General features: G+C 42.5%; 1 pseudogene across 1 annotated transcript; it reads right to left on the reverse strand.

Annotated features, from left to right (window-relative positions):
• Window positions 1–5,182: 5,182 nt before the first annotated feature.
• LOC306666938 (nascent polypeptide-associated complex subunit alpha-like) lies at window positions 5,183–5,749 on the reverse strand (annotated as a pseudogene). Its single transcript has one exon. The product of its transcript is annotated as a nascent polypeptide-associated complex subunit alpha-like (transcript).
• Between the last annotated feature and the right edge of the window lie 3,557 nt (window positions 5,750–9,306).

Raw genomic sequence — 9,306 nt, forward strand, 5'->3', positions numbered from 1 at the left:
CCCCCAAACCCCCAGCCCTCCCGGTCACTGACCAACAAAGGAACCACTATCCTGACTTCTAACATCACAGATTGGTTTTGCCTGTTTTTAAGCTTCATAGAAATGGGATTTCACAGTACTCTTTTGTGTCTGGCTTCTTCACTTCACATTATGTTTGTAAGATTTGTCTGTGTTTTGCATATGGAGTAGTTCATTCTCACTCTGCAATAGAGTGTTCCAAAGTTCTGGTCTTTTGAACCAAATCAAAAGGCACATAAAGAAAGAAGTGTTCCTAAAGAAAAAAAAAAAAAAAGAAAAAAGAAAAAAAGCAGTCAAGCTACACACACACACATACACACACACACACATACACACACACACAGTTATTTAATTTACATATCAGATCCAATCACTTTCCCAAATCACTCTCCCATCCCACTTTCCTTTATTTTTTTCTTACTTTCCTGCAGCCCCAGCTAGGTCACACTAGGCTAATCTAACCCAAACAAATAGGAGAGGACTAGAACTTAACTAGCTGCGTTCTACACGGGTGACCCTACCCTCACCTTAGATTAACTCAGAACCTGAACCATCCCCCGCTTGGCCAATACAGTTTCTGCTTCTTCAGCAGCATCATGGCCACCTTCATCCACAGCCAGAAAAACTGCCTCTGACATTTTGGAGTTATTCCCTTTCACCCCTATTACATTTGTCCATGTCTGCCTGGGGATAAGGCTCCTGCAGCCCCAGGCCAGTGAGACGCGTTGTAGTCTCTGCAGAAGGGGGCTAGTCCTCTGTTGTGTGGTTCCTGTTGCAACCACTGCTGGGAATCACTCTCACAACTTTTTCAGGGACCTTCATTTGCAAGCACAATTTAACTGCAGAGGGTTGTACCCTCCTTCTCTCATCTTTTCCTTGCCAGACCACAATTCGTCCTGAGGGCTTCATGCTGTCCAACCTTTCAGGGGTCTTCCTTTTGCTGGCAACAATGACCTAATCCCAAGATGCAATTTTAGAGAAGCCTTGATGCAAATCGGCGTGACAAGCTGTCCTGAGCCTGAGTCCATATATGGTACAATCCCTGAGCCACAACTGGGATAGTGCAGACTGTAATGCAACACAGCTGATTCGCCAGCTGTCCCTGTCTCCCCAAACTGTGCCGGTCACTCCAGTTTCCATTGAGGTCAGCATTGCACCCATAACAAAAGGTTAAGATAACTAAGTTCAGGACTTTGTGCCTTTAGGAGTGATTCAGTGTTCACTTTTTTCTATGCTCCTCAATTCCTAGGAGGCTGTACTTTCTGGAATGTAATAGAATAATAATCTGACTGGTGCTTTTTCAGTGCTTTTCTTGTTGTGGGCGTGATCCGGACAAGGCCAGGAGAGGAGATGACAGTTATAGCTCAGAGGCTTACCCAAGCTCAATTGCAGAGGACAGTTTTGAACTGGAAGCAGTCTCAAGGCCCCACCCTGACTCTGGGCAGAGGTCAGTATTCACAACCCATAGTTGGAAACTTAGCTATTATTTGGTCTCCACCCTCAACTATTTTTTATTTGTTTGTCTTTTGTTAAGTATGAGGGATAGAAATATAAGAAATCCTCAGATGGAGAAAAGAGTACTGGAATCCGGGTTACCAGCTGCATTCAGAGTTCCTAAGTGGATAATCATGTTCTTTTTATTAGCATCTTCACCACCGTTCCATGCCTATTAAAAGCAAAGCTTTATATTAGACTCTAGCAATGTTGTGCCAGAGCTGGCTCAAGCTAGTTGGTAAGTTCAATTGTTAAATTTTCAGGAAATTTGCAAGCCAATTGTTAAACATAATTATTAAAGATTAAATTACATAAAATTACAATGGAATAAATTATATTTAAAGCAGAGGTAATAAATACCCCAACTCATTATTTCCTAATCATTTTAATCTTGAGACTATTCACGTGAATGATATTTGTATGGTGGAAATACCACACACTGGTATGTACTGCCTGTATCTTCCCAATCCTTGTTCAGCCATGGTCAGTTTGTTCAACTGGAAATTAGCCACAATGGGAATATTTACCCTTGGGACTTGGAACTGTTGTGAATGAGTGCTCCCCACTTCCCACACAAGAGACAATTCTTAACCATTTACAAGCACATGTGGATTCTACGGGTCAATAACAAATCAGAATTAATACCTGCCCTCAAGGTGCTTATAAGGCATAGAAGAAAACAAGCCCTTCAAGTGCTGAGTTGGGCATGGTTTCCCCTAAAATGCTAAACAGGAAAGTGAAAGGACAGAAGAGAAGTCAGAACTAGCATCCCAGTTCTGACATTCACTGGGCACATCACCCTAAATAAGTCATATCATGGTTTGTTTTTTTTTTTTTCAGGTACTAGGGATTAAATTTAGGGGTACTCGACCACTGAGCCACATCCCCAGCCCAATTTTGAAATTTATTTAGAGATAGAATCTCACCAAGTTGCTTAGCGCCTTGCTTTTGCTGAGGCTGGTTTTGAACTCGCAAACCTTCTGTCTCAGACTCCCAAATCACTGGGATTACAGGCTTGCGCCACTGCACCTGACTTGATTTCATGTTTTTAAATCACATGCAGAATAGGATTAATCTCATTTCCTCACAAGATCTTCCTGAGGATTTAGTGGTAAAGCTATAATGGAATACAAAGGGCATTTTTGACTGAGGAACTAGAATGAGAAATGGTGTAGAAGCATAAAAGGGGAAAGACTAGTCATATAATTGCCACTGTCTAGTATATCTGGATGTTAAGATACATCAGGAAAATCAACATCAGCAAAGTGTAGGAAGGAGATGCAAGATTAACAGGGAGGGAAAAGTCAAGGCCAAATGGCATACGATTGGGAGATTGAGCCACTGTGAGGGAAGTCAGCAATCCAAATAATCATGTGGGGACATCAAGTTCAGGCATCATCCAGTGATCTCAGCCAGGAAGTTTCATGGACAATGGGTGGTAGCTTATCCAAGACTAATCTGTAGCCATGAATGGAAATATAGGGAACTCACTCAGTCACTAAAGAGGGAGTAGCATGAACTAGGAAGGATTTTAGAAACTTAAATAGGCTGATGTTGGTGGAGGGGGTGGGTATTCATGCTATAGTAGGACTAAAATATTAGGTAGGACAGGAAAACAGGTTACCAGTGGCAAATCCAGGCATTATGGAAATGAGCCAATAATGAAGGGGTTAAATTTCAACAAGGATGAATTCAGCGCAAGTAGCAGAGAATCTGACTAGCAGCAGTGGCTTAAGCAATAAAGATATTGAAGCATCTCACAGTGTAAGTGGGTAGTTCTAGGATTGATTCAATGGCTCAGTTTTGTCACCAAATGACTACACTGTTATCTTTTCACTGGGATACCCTCACTGCTGTTCTTGGTGTGTCAGTTTTTATTATTGGATTGTAGACCTTAAGGTTATAAGATACCTGTCACAGTTTACACCACCTCAATCAAAGTAGGTAGGAGTGGGGCAAACCCCCATATCTTTCTTTTCATCAGGGAGCAGAATCCCTCCTCCAAACCCCAACAGATTTCCCTTTATAGCTCACTGGACAGACTGGGTCACATAATGTGGTAGGCAGAATAATGCCTTCAAAGATGCTCACATTATGGTTCCCTGGAACCTGACTATGTTATCTCACAAAAGGGACTTTGTGATTAAAGGTATGAACCTTGAGATGGGCAGACTGCCCTAGTTATCTGATGTGCCCAATCTACCTTCAGCTGTGGGAGGGAGATGGGAGCTTGAGAAGAATTTGTTACAGATTCTAAGATGTAGGAGTTATGTGTAAGAACTAGAAAGAGGCAGCTAGGGACTCATGGTAGCCTCTAACTGACAATAAGCAAGGACATGGGGACCTCAGTGCCATAGCTTCAAGAAATCAAAATCTGCCAACACCTGAAAAAGCAAGGAAACTAGCTCTCACCTAGAACTCCCAGAGAAGAACACAGGCCTGTGGACACCTTCATTTTAGGCAAGTGGGACCCAAAATGGACACCAGATCTACAAAATTGTAAGAATATAAATTGTGCTGTTTTAAGATAAAGTTGCAGTATTTTGTTACAGCAGCAATAGAAAACTAATACACATGCCTATCCCTAAAGCCAACAATGGCAAAGGAGCTTGGGATAACTGTGCTTGGTTTAGACCAAGTAAGAATTTTCCCCTGGAATTGGATGACAGACCAATTCCAGGGGAAATTAATTCCAGATATCCATAAAATAAGGAATGGCAAATGGGTGAAGGGTTGGGAACTAACAGGTAAGAACTACAATAACCAAGAATGGGGACTGACAGGTAAGCTGTCATGCCATTTGTTTTTGTTCTGGTTGATCTGTTCTTTAAACACTTGAATATCACCATGGTTACAACTAGGTGGCTATAGTACCAGCACCCATTACCTCATTACCCAGCTCTTATTTGGGAGTGAAAGACTCAGAGAATGGGTATATGAGTTCTCAGTCTCTGAGCTTCTAGGCTTAAAAATCTAGAGAATGCTATTTATTATACCTCATCAAATCAGAGATGCCTTCAGCTGTAAGAGAAACTGTTATTTTACTAAGAAAAGAAGTGCTGTCAAATAATGACATCCCATAGATTTAACATCAATTAGTAAGATGCCAAAATGAGAAAGTGTGTGTTTTACAATACACCAAATCATTACAAATTTTCCACCAATGATAAGTGTTACTTCTTGAGATGCTGCTGGCTTGGAGAGGATGAGTACTGATCTGTTTCTCGGAAAGCCAGAGCCCAACATGGAGAGGTGAACCGTGCTTATGGAGCTCCTTGAAGTCAAGCTAAGGGATGCAGACCTTTTGCAGACAAAGGCAGTCACTGAAGTCTTCCTAGCAGGGGTGTATGATTCTGGCATCTCTGATCATATGGACCCTGGTATCTGAAATGGTATTTATGAACATTTTATATCAAAGCATGAAAGATCAGTCCCCAAGATGGCTGGAATGGGATAACTGCTGGAATCACCTTTGAATAGCACTGGTCAGTGTATTCACCTCTGCTCCAAATGAGGACACACTCAAAGGAAAGCTTTCTTTCCCTTCTCTCTCTTTTTTTCTAATCCAACAAGAAGCCATGACTGTATTAACGATGGAAACAGGACAAATTTCAAACTAAGCTGCAGTTGCTCTTTTAAAACAACAAAAAAGTTCCTTATTTTCAGATGGCTACATTGTTAATTCCATAACAGCATTTATAATATCATTACTGTTGTTTTCCAGTGCTGACTGCTTTACTCTCTGCACATTTGCTTGTGAACTGACCAATTCTATGTCCTTAACTTCCACACCTGTTTCATCAGCCCTTCTCTTCACTCTGCTCTTAAACAGTGGAGTCTGTGTGTTTTCTTGAATGTCTGAAAGAGCTTCACCTTGAACTTTGAATTGCTCAGCAGCTTCTTGCTGAGATAAATCCTCAATGTTGGCTTTCCCCAAATGGCACAGGTATCTGAAGCTGGGCTCTTGTAGACATCTGGTTTTGTGATGACAAAGAGGATATTTTTAGATTTCCAGATAGAGATTCTAGCACCCCTGTAACCTGCTGAAGAGCCAGGTTACTATAGCTTTCCATGCCTTCTTTCCACTCCAACTCTGTTTTGCTTTGTTGACTGATTCTTCATCAATTTCAACTGGTGCTGCCAGCTGCACAAACAGCTTCCTCTTAGTAAGGAGCTCAGATTTGCTCACCTGGATGGGTAGTAGTGCATGTGTATTCTTTGAGTCATTAAGTGACATTCTCCTTTAGTGCTCTGTCCCTGGCTGCCAGGGGCATCAGGGACTGTACCAAGATCTTGATGCAGACAGGAGTTGGGAGGGGGTTGCACATTGCACCGATGGAAGCCTTTAGGGATTACCAGATTCATTTTCCTGCTACTTTATCCATTTGCCCTGGGTTACCTCTGAGTCCAGAAATTTTGAAGATCTTTCTGAGTACTCTTATAATTAGGGTGAAAAAATACAACATCACATTTGGAGAGGGCCATAAGTAATCACCTCAAATCCCATGATTTTTATGATTAAGAAACAGAGGCCTAAACTAACACACCTGAGAAGTGACAGAGTTGGGCTGGAGTCCAGGTTTCCTGCCATCCCCAGGGTATGCCAGAAGGTAGTAGAGGATGCAGAAATCCCATGCCCTGGGCATACTCAAGATCTACCTCTAACTAACCTAGGCCCTCAGGAAAGTACTTAACCTCTCTGGACTGCCATTTCCTTGGCTCTAAAATGGGGCTGCTAATAGTACCTACTGCAGGATGTTGTTCAAAGATTAAATTTAAAAAGTCACATGAAGGGCCTCCATGATCACTTGCCAGCTAGCAACTGTTCCACAGAGAGTGGCTGTTGTCATTGCTATTCTTTTGTGCCATCTCAAGCTGCCACCATCTCCTCGCTCCTGCTATCAGGCTAGAGGATTGAACTTTGAGACTTAGGGGCAGAGGCATCCATGGAATTTGTTCCCCTTGCTAATCTGGTAAAGTCAACAAATCATTTCTGTTCAACCCAGAGAGGAGGAGCCTCTGGAGATGTTAGGTCATGGCATGGAGCAGTTTTGTGAGAAAGGCACAGAGCACTGGCTGGAGGGAGGCTTGACAGCCCAGGGGAAGGGAAGAGGCTTTCTGGGGGCTGGAAGAAGTCAGTTGCATGTGGAGGGGAAGAGGAAGGGTTGTACGAGCCATAAGGCGCCTGGGTGGGAGCACTTGGCATGGGAACAGGGTGTAGAAGTCCAGGAAGGGGGATGTGATGTGGGCATTTATGGCTAGAAAGGAAGGAGACTCAGAGCCTATGAAAAGAACCATTTTCTGTGGGGCTCAGGAAGGGCCTCTCACAGGGGATTTCCTACATGGGGCTCTAGGCCTTGGCTGCCTTCCCAGGGAAAGGTGGTGTTTGCTATGGGGATCGTGCACACTGTGTGGCTTTAGTTGATAGATGGTGCCTACTCCCTCCCCTGGCACTGCTGGTCCCTGAGCCTTGTTCAGCTGGGAACAAACATGTTCTTTCCTTGAACCACATGCTTTAGGTGTCTTTGCAAAACAGGAACATTGAGGGCAGGGCAGAGGTGGAATAGAGGGACTTGGAAGTTATGAATAATGGTGGAGTGAGGGGAGGTGAGAACTGTGAGGGGGTTATTTCAAATGTATGGGCCCTTAACATGGAGTTTTAGTGTGGTTCTAATACTGCTGGTCAATCCCAGACAAACAGTCAGATTAACACGGCTTTTCAAAGATGCTCAGTGATGTCTAAAGCAAGACTCCCAGGGAAAGAATTTCAAAATAAAAAATAGAACAAAAAGAAAGCACAATCAACTCCCTTCTCCTCTTTTCCTCAACCCCAATCAAAAAGTACAGTATACACTATTGAAAAATCACATCTCTGAAATAGTGTGCACTTTCTGACTGGATCTGCCAAGATTTATGATGAGGTTGATAGAAATGTGTTCCATTTTCATGCACTATAATGAGTAGACGGGAGTCCTCACACATCTGTTCAGGCAAGATAATGATAATATTATTACTAGAGGCACTGTGCTGCAATAAAAAAAAATACAATCTATTTTTTATCTCTGCCACCCCCCGGCCTGCTTTTATTCAGCCTTACCCCCTCTCTGTCCTCTCCTCTCTTTACAGTGTGCCTCCATTCTTCTCATGTTTCCTTTCTTACTCTCACCTTTCCTCTTCTCTCTTCATTTCTTTCCACACCTCAGTGCCCTGCTCAGTTTGCAGAAACCCATGGGACAAAGTGAGAGAGTCTCATCCAATCAGAAGCAGGCACCTTGGCCAGGGGCCGGCTGCCTGAGATCATGAGAGAGGGGAGGGAGTCTTTGGGCCATTCTTTGGGTTCTTCCTCCCAGCCCTGGTGATTCCCATGTAAAGGATCCTCTCCCACTTGTCAGCAAAAGTCCATCACCCCAGTCTGAGAAACCTCTGGACCTGCCTCAGGTCCAACAACCTCATCACCAAGTATCAAGACAGATGGCAATGTGACCAGCTCATTCCTGCCAAAGGAAAAACAGATGAAAAGGCTTTAATGTTTTTAGCATCCAAGAACGTTTTGCATCATAACAGGATACTTCTGGATACCTAATTGATTTACAGGGTAGTGACATTTTAATATTCAAGTATAAGCACAAAGATCAGAATTTGGAGTTGGATTTCAGGGCAGGGGAGCCATTCCTGAGTTTCTCAAATCTTTCATTCATTTATTCATTCATTCCATTTTGCCTACTACTATTGATTTTGTCCTGGCATTGTGGCAGGGAATGAGCCAGTTCCTAAAGCACATAGATTCAAAGTCATGATTCTTGCTTTTCAGGGTCTTAATGTCTACCCCAAGGCAACCTTTTACTAACCCTAAACCTGGCTTCAGTCCTGAACTTATCTCCTGTGTGAAAGCAGCATCTCTTGGGAACCCTTCAATATGAAATTACCTTGGGTATCAATTTAAAGATGGAATGATACAGATTCTTGCACATTAATCCATTAATCCGTTCACCCATTCATCTTTTTAACCATCCATTCATTCATCCATTCATCCACCCACCATTAATTCACCCAACCATCTACTCATCTACCCATGCATCCATCCTCATGTGTCACTCATCCATCTACCTTCCCATCCAATCATTTATGAATTCATCCATCCATTCATTCATCCATTCACATATCCATCTATTTACTTATCCATAATCCTTCCAAACATGTGATAAGAGATGAGTTATTAGTTCAGTGATAGGGAGCAATGCAAAGACAAAACACTGGTAATTGTGTGCAGTGTTCACAAGTGTAATTCACAAGGGAATAGTTTCTAAACACTGTACTGAGATCTGAGAAACAAAGATGGGGTGAAAAGAGGTGGCTACATGGCTACATTTAATCAAGGTAGTGTCTAAAAGTTTCTTACCAGTCTGAGTGGGAACTGCTCAAAGAAGGAAGGCATGGCAGTCAAGTAGCAGGAGTTCCTGGGTTGTGTTTTGTCCCATAAAAATCTTCATTCCACAGAGTTCTTGCTATAGAACTGTACTTCAATGTGATGGCCCACTGTATCAAAACAGTCCTTTCAGATCAACACCACTTTTTCCTTGCACATAGGAAAACTAAGGAAAAGCATTTTGTGGGCAGTTTAAGATCCCATTATTTTTTCCACCCCAAAATGCCCTCCAAATTAGAGAACTCAGTGGAAAACTGCCTGAAATTGTTCCCTTTCTTCTCCAATGTTGTATTTCAGTATTTATCTGGTGATTGGAATTCTGACTGACATTTTACTCATCTCTAATGCTGAGTTGCATCCCTTTTTAA

Source organism: Sciurus vulgaris (assembly GCF_902686455.1).
Source record: "Sciurus vulgaris genome assembly, chromosome: 7".
In the NCBI taxonomy this organism is placed as follows: Eukaryota; Metazoa; Chordata; class Mammalia; order Rodentia; family Sciuridae; genus Sciurus; species Sciurus vulgaris.